This window comes from Nicotiana tabacum, chromosome 9, assembly GCF_000715075.1.
Source record: "Nicotiana tabacum cultivar K326 chromosome 9, ASM71507v2, whole genome shotgun sequence".
Classification (NCBI taxonomy): Eukaryota; Viridiplantae; Streptophyta; class Magnoliopsida; order Solanales; family Solanaceae; genus Nicotiana; species Nicotiana tabacum.
Window position 1 is genome coordinate 30,582,819 of NC_134088.1, and position 14,372 is coordinate 30,597,190.

General features: G+C 37.5%; 2 pseudogenes; both read right to left on the reverse strand.

Annotated features, from left to right (window-relative positions):
• Positions 1-897: 897 nt before the first annotated feature.
• Positions 898-2,460, reverse strand: LOC107773462 (F-box protein CPR1-like; annotated as a pseudogene).
• Positions 2,461-2,886: 426 nt separating this feature from the next.
• Positions 2,887-5,110, reverse strand: LOC107773461 (protein AUXIN SIGNALING F-BOX 3-like; annotated as a pseudogene).
• Positions 5,111-14,372: the final 9,262 nt, after the last annotated feature.

The window sequence follows — 14,372 nt, forward strand, 5'->3', positions numbered from 1 at the left end:
GGAGGGAGTAAAACATTACTGCTAAGTAGAAGAATTCATAACCCTTTTCTCCAATGAATCTAATATTTAACTAATTAACAAAAAATGTGAATGATGGTTGGTCATACTCCAAAATCTACAATCTCTTCGTAGATACAAGTTATATATATTCGTGGATCTTTATTAATTATTAGAGTAATTTGGATGCAGGAAATTGACCTGTAATGTGACAGGAACAAATCATACTACCAAAAGAATTAATTTTATTGAAAACATTTTGCAGAATGGGGATGCACCTATTCGCAAATGTTGGGTTCTTTAGGATCGTCAAGCGCAAGCCCCACCTAAGCATTACTAGGAAATTATTGCTGACCTCGGTAATTATATATATTATTGAGATTTTGCAAGGACATCTTATTTTGAAAAAGATTATTGTTTTAAGTTCTATGCGCTCACGATATAAATAAAATAATAGTTACCCAATCAAATCCCTTAAAAGATAAATACAGATAATTCTATTTAATAATATTGATTATTAATTTAAAATAAATGGTAAGTAAGATGTTACAATAGGATAAATTACAATATGAGATTAATAAAAACATTATAATGTGCGTGTATATCTCTTAAATCCTTAAAGCATATTCAATTCAATGAGTATTAATTATCTCTCTCCAAAATCAATCTTAAATCCTTAAAGCATATTCAATTCAATGAGTATTAATTATCTCTCTCCAAAATCAAACAGCCCACTCAGACGCATATACTATTAAATCTGTTGTGCTTCCTGCTCGGGAAGTAGAAAGCAGGAGTTACTAAGAAAATTAACAAAATGAGCAGATGTGCATCTAGAAGAAAACTTGATTTACTAACATATTTAATACATAGATGACAAAACAAGAATTTATTTATTGAAGGTATCTCAGCAATGTCAAAAGACACTGCATTTCAAAGCAGTAGATAAAATTATAAGAATAACGTGTTGTAAGAAGAAAAAAGTACCTAGATCTAGCATAAGAGAATAATATACTAAGTAATGAGAGCCATAATTATTATCTAGACGATCAACGACATACTCTAATGCCCCAATTTCGGAGAGATCAGACTTTCCGTATAGACAAATTGATCAATACCATCGTTATCAATGGTAACTGCATCAGTATCATCACAATCTAGAGGCCACATTCGATTGCTTAATCCAACTGATCCACCGGATATTATCCTATATTCAATTTTTGTTAGTGTTCTCCAATCTTCATAGCCGAGTAGTACTTCACCATCTGAAAACATGTATATTGGTATGATACGCTTAATTCCATTATTTGGCACAACGAAGAATTTTGTCCAAGATTCTTTAACACCATAGTCTTTCATCACCCATAAATTAAAAATTCTCTCGTCCGTGTAATAAACACAAAGCTTTCCTCTCAACACTGATACGCCCACATCAAAATCAACCTTGATTTTATATAAAGGGAGCAAGCACATCGTCTCTGGCAATGCTATCTCTCCATACATTTCATCTGAAATATTAAACGTAACCACGGAAAGCCTTGATAAGATACCAAGCCAATTAAATGCTCCATGTAGAGATGTCAAACGTTCCCTAATAGACAGCAAAGAGCTATCTGTCCTACCCGAGGATTGATCAATTTTTCTCCAGGAACCACTTTTTAGTGCCAGAATTTCATTAGCGTTTTCATCCCCAGACATGTCAATCCTAATAACTTTATAGTCATCAGTAGTAGAGTCATATCCCAATCCATAAGCAGATTCCTCCTGATATTCATCACAAATAAAATTTTCAGAGTGGGGAAGTAGTATTGATTCTCCCGTGGAGGGGTTCCATATCAATAATCCAAATCCCGATGAGAAACAAGCCATCACAACAAGAAAAGACTTTTATACCATCGCCTGATTTAGAATTTGAAGGCCAATCAAATCTCCGGATATCCTTAACAAGTTGAACCAAGGATAAAGAAGAACAATAGAAGTAATATTTTTTATCTTTATTGGACCATTGGGAAAAAAGAAATTTTTGGGAATTGGGTTGGTGCTTAGCATGATTGAGATGTTTTTTCTTAAAATAAGGTTCAGAGATCAATGTATTCCAAGATTCTGAAACACACTTGAAGCGAAGAAGTGATTTCACAGGTAGCCTGCTGAGGATGTCCGCAACTATTTCAGCCTTTTGGATGTGAATTCCCATCACCATACTACAGGACAAAACTTGTTTTTTGGTAGTTCACAGGTTGAACAAACGAAGAAAAAAGACGAAGAAGAAATAAGCTATGGCAATTAGAGAAGTATTTCACTCAATGCCGGCGACTGCAGGTAGCTGTGATCCAGAGAAAGAATATAATGCAGCCGGAGAAAGAAATATGTGTGGAAATAGGGTTAAGCGTTCTATTTATAACTTTGTTTCCTTGTAGAAATAAAATAAGGATTGGAGTGCTTTTTTGTGTTGTCATTGCAGAAGGATTCCACGTTCTAAAAGGAATGGTCACCTTTAACCTAAATAATCAATTATTTAAATAGTTAACCAAAAAAAAAAAACAAGTAACGCAAGTTGATGTAATGCCTGATTTGATGGCTACAAATAAGGAGGATTTTGGTAGTTCCCCATAATGTTTCATTACTCTAATCAGTTCGTTTATATATTCATCATACAGAATAACAAAATTCAAAAGCAACAAAGTAAATACTGTTTTCAATGCCAAGCGGGTTCTGCCTACCTAGTATAAAGGCTTTATGCTTTTCAGATAAAAATTCACATATAAAGTGTTTGACCAAAAAAATGTTAACCTTTGGTTAAATTAATTAATCGGATATTAAAGAGGTTAATCCTAGTTAAAATTAATAACTTCAGATCTAAATTTGGCGGGTAGATGATGTGGATGGCAATGGAATAGATTAAATGCGTAAAATATTAAATGTTTAGAATGTGGCAAAACGTGCGAGATATTGTACACAGTGGGAAACTTCTAAACAAACTAAACAAACAACTGCAGCACTGGGAAACTTCCTCAGTACAGATGCACAAAAGTATCATCTACAATGTCCGAACAAAATTAGGTGCATCTTTCCTGGGCTCAACCAGTGTGCGGTACAAGTACATCTTTTCTAATTTCTTCATCCTCATCATCATCATCAGGGCTAGTGATCTCCACATTGAGCCCTGGCATCTTCTGTGCCAGTGTCTTGCATGCTCCAAGGGTCACTTGGCAGGACAACATACAAAGGGATCGTATCCTTTCATACTTCCTCACGTTCTCCAGGAGTGCCACATTACCAAAAGGGCTATTCATGATATCAAGTTTTTTCAGTTTCTTACACCCATTCAACACATATAGCATCCCGTCATCACTGTCTCCAGCAAAGGGTATGGCTAGAACCTTCAGCTGCTCAGCATACATTCCTATGTAAAGGAATACTTGATCAGTTAAAAGACCAGAGAGTCTCAGCCGCTTAAGGCCTTTGCATGACTGTACGATTGCCCCAAAACCTTCATCAAGTGGCTGCTTAGTCATTGCATCTGGCACTATCGAGTTCCCAGTATGCAATATGAAACGAATTAAATTGGGGCAATTTTTTGCCACAGTTATTAATGCAGCATTAGTCATCTGCTCGCACACATACGACAATGATTTAAGCTTTGGGCAACCAGCTGATACAGCAACCAAGCCTTCTTCAGTAATACCCTGCATCCTCCCTGTGAAGACCCTTAATTCCTGCAGCTCTTTACAAGTAGAAACCACAGAGCAGAGCCCTTTATCTCCAATATTATCTCGTTCGAACCAATAGGCGCTCTAGCTTCGACCAAGTTCGCTAAGATTACTACTGTCGATCCGCGAACAGCTCAAATTCAAGGATGTCAAACTCTGGCAGACTGGATATATAGCAGGCAGGCAGCGAGGAGACACCACAATGAAGAACCCAGACAAGCTCCTAATTGAAGTACACTTCTGAAGAGCATTCTTTAGTTTATTGTAAGTCTCTGAAACTGGACGAGTGACAAAGGTCTCAACCCCAAGTCCACCAATTGAGGAGTTTGAACTAAAATCCTTTGAAGAACACATCAAGAGGCACGTGATAATTTAACCACAGACTTGTTAGGTTCGGACATCTGGCCACCAGTCTCTCAAGAGCTCTAAAGTTAACTTGTCCTTTGAGGAAAGCAAAATTTAAGGAGACAAGGGTGGTGCAGTTGTCAGGGAAACAACTAAGTCACTGTCCTCTGTCATCATGAACTACATTTTCTTGCAAGTCCAACTCTCTTAAAACCCGCATTTGTGTGAACTAGATCAACAAACTAAACATTTGAAAGCAAAGGAAGGTTCTAGCCAACCTTGACAACAATGTATCAATTAATTCCACCTAATCATCTTTCATTATCTATTGTTCTAATTGTGTGACAAATCTACTTAATTGCTTGCGTGTGGTGGAAAGCCTCTCCTCAGCTCCGCACATAGCCATGTTTGACAGTTCAACCAGAGTTGCTGGCTTTGTGAGAGCTGATAGAGAACATAATTTTTTATATAGGTAGCTGAGAGAGAACATAACCACATCGCATACAACAACGGGAGTGTGTGTATACCTGCAATTGGAAGCAATGGCGGCAATACCATCGGTGGAGAAACATTGACAGCTAACCAAAACCAAAGACTTGAAATTAGGAAAGGATCGAGAAAGAAGGCGGAGGCTCTAATCGGAAACCACCATTCGCTTAAGACGAAGCTCCTCCAAATGGACAGGGCTGGAGGCCAAGGTATGAATCCAAGGGTGAACAAAGCCTCCCCAGCTGGGCGGTACAAAAGTGAAAACATAAGAATCAGGCTTTCCCTTGAGAGTAAGGAATGTGAGTTTAGGAACGAGTTTTTTGTTATTTAAGTTGAAATAGTCTTAAAACGAGGGTGAATGGGAAATGGAGGAAAAAATAAAATTTTTGAGTAAAACTTTTAAGTTTTACCCTCTTGACAATGAGACATTGTCCCATATTAGGAGAGGAAAAGATTTTTGGTGGGTATATATATAATTGCTCTTCTTGTAGCTCTTAAAGAGTTAAGAAGAAAGCAAGCCTCGCGCCGTCATCGTCGTCGTTCGCTCGGCTTCGGCTTCGGATCGATTGATTAATTTTTTGGACCAAATTTATTTGTTAATAGTAAATATTAACGTAAGATTATTCGCATTTGTAACGGATATATTCCAATCCGTGCATTGACCACCAACTGCAATAGCAGCCGCCTAATGCTCTTCCCACCATGGCCAAGTGCTTGCTCCACAAACAAGCTAGTGCATGCTCCACCATGGAGGGTGGAGGGTCGTTCATCTTCAAAACTGACTACTATAAATATGTGCAGCAGCTGTTGAAGAAAAATACAAACACCAAACTGAAAACGCTCAACTTTGGCTATACATTTGCACTCCTTCCTCTCAGCATTTCCATACGATTTTCTGAGTTTCTACTCCTTTGTTCTGCATTGTTTTAACTTCAAACAAAGCAACTGTAAGTGTAATTTGCTACAGAACTTTGTGTTCGCTGAAACACTGGGGTTTGAAGTACCGCTACACCAGTGTGTGATTCGTTCTATCCTGGGAGGAAATAATACATAACCTTGGGTACTAGGAGGGGATTAAATTCCTTAAGGAAACACTGTGAATTCAGTGGGCTCGAATTAATTACTGTTTCATTACGATAACTTATATTTTCCAAAATTATTATTTATAAATACAGCAATATTTGCGGGACTAACAATCCTAAGGAATTTAATATTTATTTCTGTATTTGTGTTATTCTTATTATTTTGCAAACTAAAACCTTTGTGATTTTGTGTACTCCCATTTTGTAGAGTAAAGCCTTCGTGGCATTTTGTTGGAGATTAAAATCTACGTGATTTTTACTCCAGTTTGAAAACGTTTATTAAACGTTTGTTTGTGTCATTCTTTTACAGAAAAATTGACGAATGAAAGCAAAAATCAAGCTGTTCCGATAGTGACTGCCAATACATCGACAAGCCGAACACCGGCGTTGGCACCGGCAGAAAAACCCGGAAAATTTTTTGAGATTGATTTCAAGCGCTGGCAGCAGAAGATGTTCTTCTACTTAACTACGTTATGTCTACAGAAGTTCATCAAGGAAGATGTTCCTGATATGCCAGATAAAACTCTAGAGAATGAACGCTTTGTCGTGATTGAAGCGTGGAAGCATTCTGATTTTTTATGCAAGAATTATATTCTTAGCGGACTGGATGATAATCTGTATAATGTATACAGTGGCGTGGAGACGTCAAAAGAATTGTGGAATGCGCTTGAAAAGAAATATAAAACTGAAGATGTCGGGATGACGAAATTCATTGCCGCAAAGTTTTTGGACTACAAAATGGTAGATAGCAAGTCTGTTATTACCCAAGTTCAGGAATTGCAAGTGATTATTCATGATCTACTTGCTAAAGGTCTTGTCATCAATGAAGCATTCCAAGTAGCAGCAATGATTGAGAAGTTGCCTCCGTTGTGGAAGGACTTCAAAAATTATTTGAAATACAAACGAAAGGAAATGTCCCTTGAAGATCTCATTGTTCGGTTGAGAATCGAAGAGGACAATAAAGCTGCTGAAAGGAGAGGCCGTGGAAATTCAACAATAATGGGAGCAAATATTGTTGAAGATAACAAAAAAGAGGAAGAAGGCTTCTGTTCCGAAATACAACCCAAGCAAGAAGCGGTTCAGTGAAAACTGCTACAACTGTGGGAAAATCGGACACAAATCTACGGAGTGTCGTGCTCCGAAGAAAGACAAGAAAAGGGGTCAAGCAAATATGGTAGTAAAGCATGATGATGTTGATAACTTGTGTGCCATGCTTTCTGAATGTAACTTGGTGGGGGGGGGAAGCCATTCTTACGGCTAATCGAATATTAAATCGAGTTCCCCATAGCAAAACAAAATCCATTCCATATGAAAAATGGAAAGGAAGGAAGCCCAACTTGAATTATTTTAAAGTGTGTGGGTGTTTGGCAAAAGTGCAAGTTCCTAAACCCAAAAGGGTAAAGATAGGACCGAAAACCGTTGATTGTGTTTTCATAGGATATGCGACAAATAGTAAAGCATATCGATTTCTGGTTCATAAATAAGAAAATCCCGACATTCATAATAATACAGTTATAGAATCAGATAATGCTGAGTTCTTTGAAAATATATATCCGTATAAAAAGGAATGTGAGTCATTTGGTGAAGGATCTAAACGACCTCGGAAAAAAACAAAAGAAAGTACATGTAATCAGGAGGATCCAAGACGTAGTAAACATCAAAGAACGTCTACTTCATTTGGACCAGATTTTGTGACTTTCTTATTGGAGAATGAGCCTCAAACATTTAAAGAAGCTATGACTTTTTCGGAATCATTGTTTTGGAAAGAGGCAGTCAATAGTGAAATAGAATCCATATTGAACAACCATACATGGGAATTGGTTGATCTTCCTCCTGGAAATAAACCTTTGGGTTCTAAATGGATTTTTAAGAGAAAAATCAAAGATGATGGCACTATTGATAAATTCAAGGCAAGACTCGTAGTCAAAGGGTATAGACAACGAGAAGGTCTAGACTACTTTGATACATACTCTCCAGTTATAAGAATTACGTCCATACGGATGTTAGTAGCATTAGCTGTAGTGTATGGTCTTGAAATTCATCAAATGGATGTTAAGATAGCCTTCTTAAATGGAGAGTTGGAGGAAGAAATTTATATGGAATAACCTGAAGGGTTTGTGGTTCCAGGTAAAGAAAAGAAGGTATGTAGACTTGTTAAGTCTCTTTACGGACTAAAATAAGCACCCAAATAATGGCATGCGAAATTTGACCAAACAATGTTGTCAAATGGTTTTAAGATAAATGAATGTGATAAATGTGTGTACATTAAAAATGTTCCAAATCACATAGTCATTGTTTGCCTATATGTGGATGATATGCTGATAATGAGTAATGACATTGCCAACATAAATGCTACTAAGCGTATGCTCAATAGCAAGTTTGATATGAAAGACTTGGGAGTTGCTGATTTAATTCTGGGAATTAAGATCCATAAGACTCCTCAAGGTCTGGCATTGTCACAATCTCATTATATTAAGACAGTACTTGAAAAATTCAAGCACTTGAGCTTTAAAGTTGCAAAGACTCCAATTGACGTGAATCTTGCATTAGCAAAGAATAAAGGCCAAAGCATATCACAATTGGATTATGCTCGTGTGTTGGGATGCTTAATGTATATTATGAATTGTACACGACCAGATATAGCTTGTGCTATAAGTAAACTGAGTCGATATACGAGCAATCCAGGCCAATCTCATTGGATGGCAATGAAACGAGTTTTGGGATATTTAGAACATACCCAGAACTTTGACTTGTATTACAGTAAATTCCCTGCGGTGATTGAGGGATACTATGATGCAAATCGGATCACCAGTTCAACTGATTCTAAGTCCACGAGTGGATATGTATTCACTATTGGTGGAGGAGCGGTAACTTGGAAGTCGTCCAAACAAACATGTATTGCCCGCTCTACAATGGAGGCTGAATTCATAGCCTTAGATAAAGCCGGTGAAGAAGTTGAATGGCTCCAGAATTTCTTGGAAGACATTCCATTTTGGCCCAAACCGTTGGCACCAATATGCATACATTGTGATAGTCAAGCGGCAATTGGAAGGGCTGGGAGCGTTATGTATAACGGTAAATCTCGTCATATACGACGAAGATATAAAACCGTTAGGCAATTACTCTCTAGAGGAATTATCATGATTGACTATGTAAAGTCAAGTGATAATATGTCGGATCCACTTACAAAAGGCCTAACTAGAGAGGTAGTTGAGAAATCATCAAGGGGAATGGGGCTATGGCCGAGAACAAGTCATTGTGGCGGTAACTCTACCTAGAAGACTGGAGATCCCAAGATCTAGGTTCAAGGAGATCAAACAAAGTCATTAATGACGGTTCAACATTGTCAAATAAAATTTTAGTCCGTTCTCATGATGAGACAATGTTCAGTACCAAGGATAAAGCATTAAGGCTTTTTAATGATTTCTAAATTTGATACAGGGTATATCAAATAGTGTATCTACAGGATGACACGTTTAGGAATCACCTATGTAAGTGTGAAGTGTTAGCCGCTTCAAGGAGAACCTTGTAAGGCCAGTTCTCTACGCACTTATGAAACCAGGCGGTGTTCATGGCTGAAACGAACACAACAATGAGAACCAAAGACGGTTAAGGGTTGATTGTGTGACTTATGGTTGTCTAGGTATACACCAAAGATCGACTGTTCAAAGATATCAAATCTACCGATTGACCGAGTATATCCGACATAAGTTTACTACGGAAAGTTCAAAGGGAAACCTACTTATCCAGATGCGATTAATCCTTGCTTGCAAATCACACAATTTTTCCATGCATACTTCCGTGATATAGCCATTCCCCATTCATGTGGGGGATTGTTGAGGTTTTTGTTATTTAAGATGAAATAGTCTTAAAATGAGGGTGAATGGGAAATGGAGAAAAAATGAAAATTTTGAGTAAAATTTTAAGTTTCTCCCTCTGACAATGAGACATTGTCCCATATTGAAAGAGGAAAGATTTTTTGTGGGTATATATATTATTGCTCTTCTTGTAGCTCTTAAAGAGTTAAGAAGAAAGCAAGCCTCACGCCGTCGTCGTCGCTCGCTCGCTCGGCTCGGCTTCGGCTTCGGCTTCAGATTTGGATTTGGATTTGGTCAAATGATCGATTGATTGATTAATTTTTTGGAACAAATTTATTTGTTAATAGTAAATATTAACGTAAGATTATCCGCATTAGTAACGGATATGTTCCAATTCGTGTATTGACCACCAGCTGCAATAGCAGCCGCCTAATGCTCTTCCCACCATGGCCAATTGCTTGCTCCACAAACAAGCTAGTGCATGCTCCACCATGGAGGGTGGAGGATCGTTCATCTTCAAAGCTGACTGCTATAAATATGTGCAGCAACCGTTGAAGAAAAACACAAACACCAAACTAAAAACGCTCAACTTTGGCTATACATTTGCACTCCTTCCTCTCAGCATTTCCATACGATTTTTTGAGTTTCTACTCCTTTGTTCTGCATTGTTTTAACTTCAAATAAAGCAACTGTAAGTGTGATTTGCTATCGAACTTTGTGTTCGCTGAAACACTAGGGTTTGAAGTACCGCTACACCAGTGTGTGATTCGTTCTATCCTGGGAGGAAATAATCCATAACCTTGGGTACTAGGAGGGGATTAAATTCCTTAAGGAAACACTGTGAATTCAGTGGGCTCGAATTAATTATTGTTTCATTACGATAACTTATATTTTCCAGAATTATTATTTACAAATACAGCAATATTGGCGGGACTAACAAGGAAACCTAGCGATCACCCTTTCGTGATCGATGGCATAGCAATTCCCAATGAAGACCTTACTTCTGCTGAATTTGTCGATGTTGTACCAGGATTTGCACAACCATAAACACCGCATTTCGATCCCTGTGACATGTCAAGTAATGGAAGACGTGCTCCACCACTTCCTCCGGGAAGTAAAAATAGTTCACCATAAACAATACTCTACTTGATTATTACGACGGAGCGTTCAACTATAGTAGAACCCTAATTATAGAATTCAGATAGATGCGTTACTGATAATGGCGATGATATATTTGTAGCTCAATCCATGGAATATGAGCAAATAAAATATAAATTAAGAGATTGGAATCCCTTTTTGACTTTACCTCCCATCCTCAATAACTAAACATTATATAAGAAGAGTAAAAGATATAAACACACTTTACATTAGCTTTCATCTTTAATTTTGTGTCTATTATCATCCTATATTTGCAGTTTAGAATAGTTATTTATCTATCTTTCATCTATGGTTGTAGTTGTTTAACAAAAAAATAAGGTTCTTAGTCAAAACTTATTTTTAGAAGAACTCGGGTTACTGATAACCAAATAATTTCTCACTTTCTCAGTAATTCGTATAAAAGGAAGTAAAATTAGCAAGAAGTAAGAAAGAGTAGTCGATTGCAATAAACAAGAAAAAGTGAATATATTTCCTTAATACTCATCGTGTCTTTACAAGTGAAATTCTCTCCCCTTATATAGGAGTTTACAAATATAACGTTCCTAACATTTATGATGAAATCATTATGAACATTAATGACATTATTGGCCCGTTATAATTGGTAATCGTAACTGTTCATGAAGATTTTGTAACGATTCTGATTCCCCTTCCTCATTAATTGAAGGTTCATGAATCTTTCCTTTTTACCGTCTTGATTCATTTCGCCCGTGCCTCTTCAACGACTATTTTAGGTTCGAATATAGGTTCCCTTTTATCTCGTGGGTGATTGGCTCATACCTCTTGTAACTCGTACACCTTTTAATCATAATATTCCAGTTGTCATTTCCTCATTGTTCCACGTATCATGCTCTGTCAGCTAAATATAATTCTATGTGTATCACTTATTTGCCACCAATACAGATAGTCCCCCACACTTATCGAATATTCTACAATTGAATAATTGGGAAGTGGTATGTATTTATGGCGGGAATTCTTTGTTGCCGTTTCCCAAGCATCATTACGTTTTTTCAGAACCAACGCGTCGTATGTCACTTCTATTTAATGCACATGCCACGTGGCTTTCGATGATTGGATCTGCAGCTCCTCAGCTCTTTTTTGGGCTTTTCTTCGGTTGCGTCAGTCATAAAGTGACAGTTTCATTATGACGCTTCATCATGACCTACTTTATACGATGGTTACTTCTTCTTATAAATACCTCATATGCCTTCAGTTTCACGAAACCTTCATCCTACAGTGTTCTTCTTCTTCACTCATCCTTATTTTCCAGCACATATTTCTCTATTAATTTCTTATACAACCATGTCTTCATTACACCCCGATCCTCGAAAAGTAGTAATTGTTGATGAACTTCCTCTTTCATCTGCTCATGTTAGGAGTAGAAGAGGTGGCAGACTGCGTAGTCTATGATCTTTGTCCATTCGTGGTTATTCTTCTCAAACCAACACTCCTACGACCTCTTCTTCTAGACCTAGGGCTTCTTTAACCCCTAGATCTTCTGTTAGAAATAGGGAATCAAGTGAACCTGTGCATGAACCATTGGTTGATGAAATCGTTCCACAAGAATATTCTTTCTCATCTGATCGTGAAATGATTAGAAATCAAGTTTCTTCTTTGGCCTCTCATGATCGTGCCGATCTTTATCCTACCCAGATTACTACTAGTTTGATCTCTCTTAATCGAAGAGAATGTTATTGGAGGTCTGATTTCCTAGTGTTAGTTCCTGGTTCGAACCAAAGAATAACTTCATATCAGACTGGCTATTCTTTCGTTTACACATATCCTTTCACTTTAGGTTTTAAACCACCTATTGACCTAGTAATTATTGAATTTTTCCGCTTACCCCGCGCTACCCTGGGCGCTCGTGGCGACGGAAAATCTTTTTCGATACGGAAATGGGCATAACTCTCTCATACTATGTCCGAATTCGACGATTCTTTTTGGTATGGCTCCGAAATTTCAATAAGGATCTAATTATTCAATCAAATATTAATTTGGAACACATTTTCTTAATGGGATACCACTTATTCTCGAAGTAACGACGTCGAACATTCTTGAAATGCCAAAATTAAATTTTGTTGACCACCCGAGACCCTCGGTATCTCAACAAATTATACCAACAAGTCCTAAAACATCATACAGACTTACTCAGGGTCTCATATCACGTCAAACAACGCTAAAAATACAATTCACACCTCGATTCGATCTTTTGAGTTTCCAAACTTTTCAATTTACAAATCTTGTGCCAAAACATGTTAAATGAATCCAGAATGACTTTAAATTTGGCACACAAGTCATAAATGACATAACGGAGCTATTCCAATTTCTAGAATCGGATTCCGACACCGATATAAAAAGGTCAACCCCGTGGTCAAACTTCTAAAAAATTAAACTTTCGGCATTTCAAGCCTAATTCCTCTACAGACTTCCAAATAATATTCTGTACACTCTCCTAAGCCCAAAATCACCATATGGAGCTATTGGAATCATCAAATATCAAATCCGAGGTCATTTACACATAGGTCCATATCCGGTCCACTTTTCTAACTTAAATTTTTAATTATGAGACTAAGTGTCTCATTTCACTCAGAGTTCCTTCCGGACCCGAACCAACTAACCCGATATAACATAATATAGCTGAATAACACAAAAAGAAGTAGAAATGGGAAAAATGGGGCTATAACCCTCGAAACGACCGGCCGGGTCGTTACACTACACTATTTGCCAATTAAAAACAACATACCAATGCCCCCAATTCACATCTAATAATGACCAATTCACCTCATAAAACCCCTAATTCACCCTAAATCCATCCACATATGCAACAACAACAACAACAACACAATAACAACAACAACAACAACAACAACAACAACAACAACAACAACAACAACAACAACAACAACACAACAACAACCAAATATCCAACAACAACCAAACATCCAATAAATACTTTAAAACTAACAAATTAAAGTTCAATTGAACATAACAATCCAAATCTACGTTAAAACTAATTATGACAAGTTCAAAAATTTTCAATCTAATTCAAAATTGGTTCTATTAGTCTAGTTGAAAGTATATAAAAGTATTGGTCAACAGGTGTTTTCTACAACATCATCATCACCGTCTGATGAACTTTCATCTACAAAACGGTATAGAGAATGGTCTTGTGGATGACGGGATGAACGATTACGGGGAGGATGGGAGGAAAGATCATGATGAGGATGAGAGGAACGATCATGTAGAGGCCGAGCCTTTGGCGATAACTCACGAGACCGGGGCAACGAAAAAGCTCCAGTTGATAGGAGAGTTCTGATCTGAGCTTGCATACCAAGGAATTGAGCATCTCTAAGCCTTTCTCTTTCCTTGGCTGCTTCTAGCTCGGATGTAAGCTTTGTCACTGTCTCCCGCATAGTCGAGAGGCTCTCCCTATTAAGTTCATTGCCTTGCGAGGAAGTCCCTATTCCTTGAATTCCACACCTATAGCGATGGAATTGTTTCGTAGGAAGCCCATATACCTTCCCCCATTTTGGACCGCCAATAGCTTCCAACCATATTCTTTTAGCATCCTCGTCCGAAGGTTGGCTTCGCCGATTCACCAGATGGATGACGACGAATGAATTCCTCCACGTTACTTTGGTAGCGACCCTATATTATTTTAAATTAAATTACTATTTAAAAATTCTTATAAAAGTAAATTATAACACTTAAATAAAATTGAAAGCTTACATATGCAGTCTCTTCCCGGTCCTCGACCCACCTATCTCCATCCCCCTCTT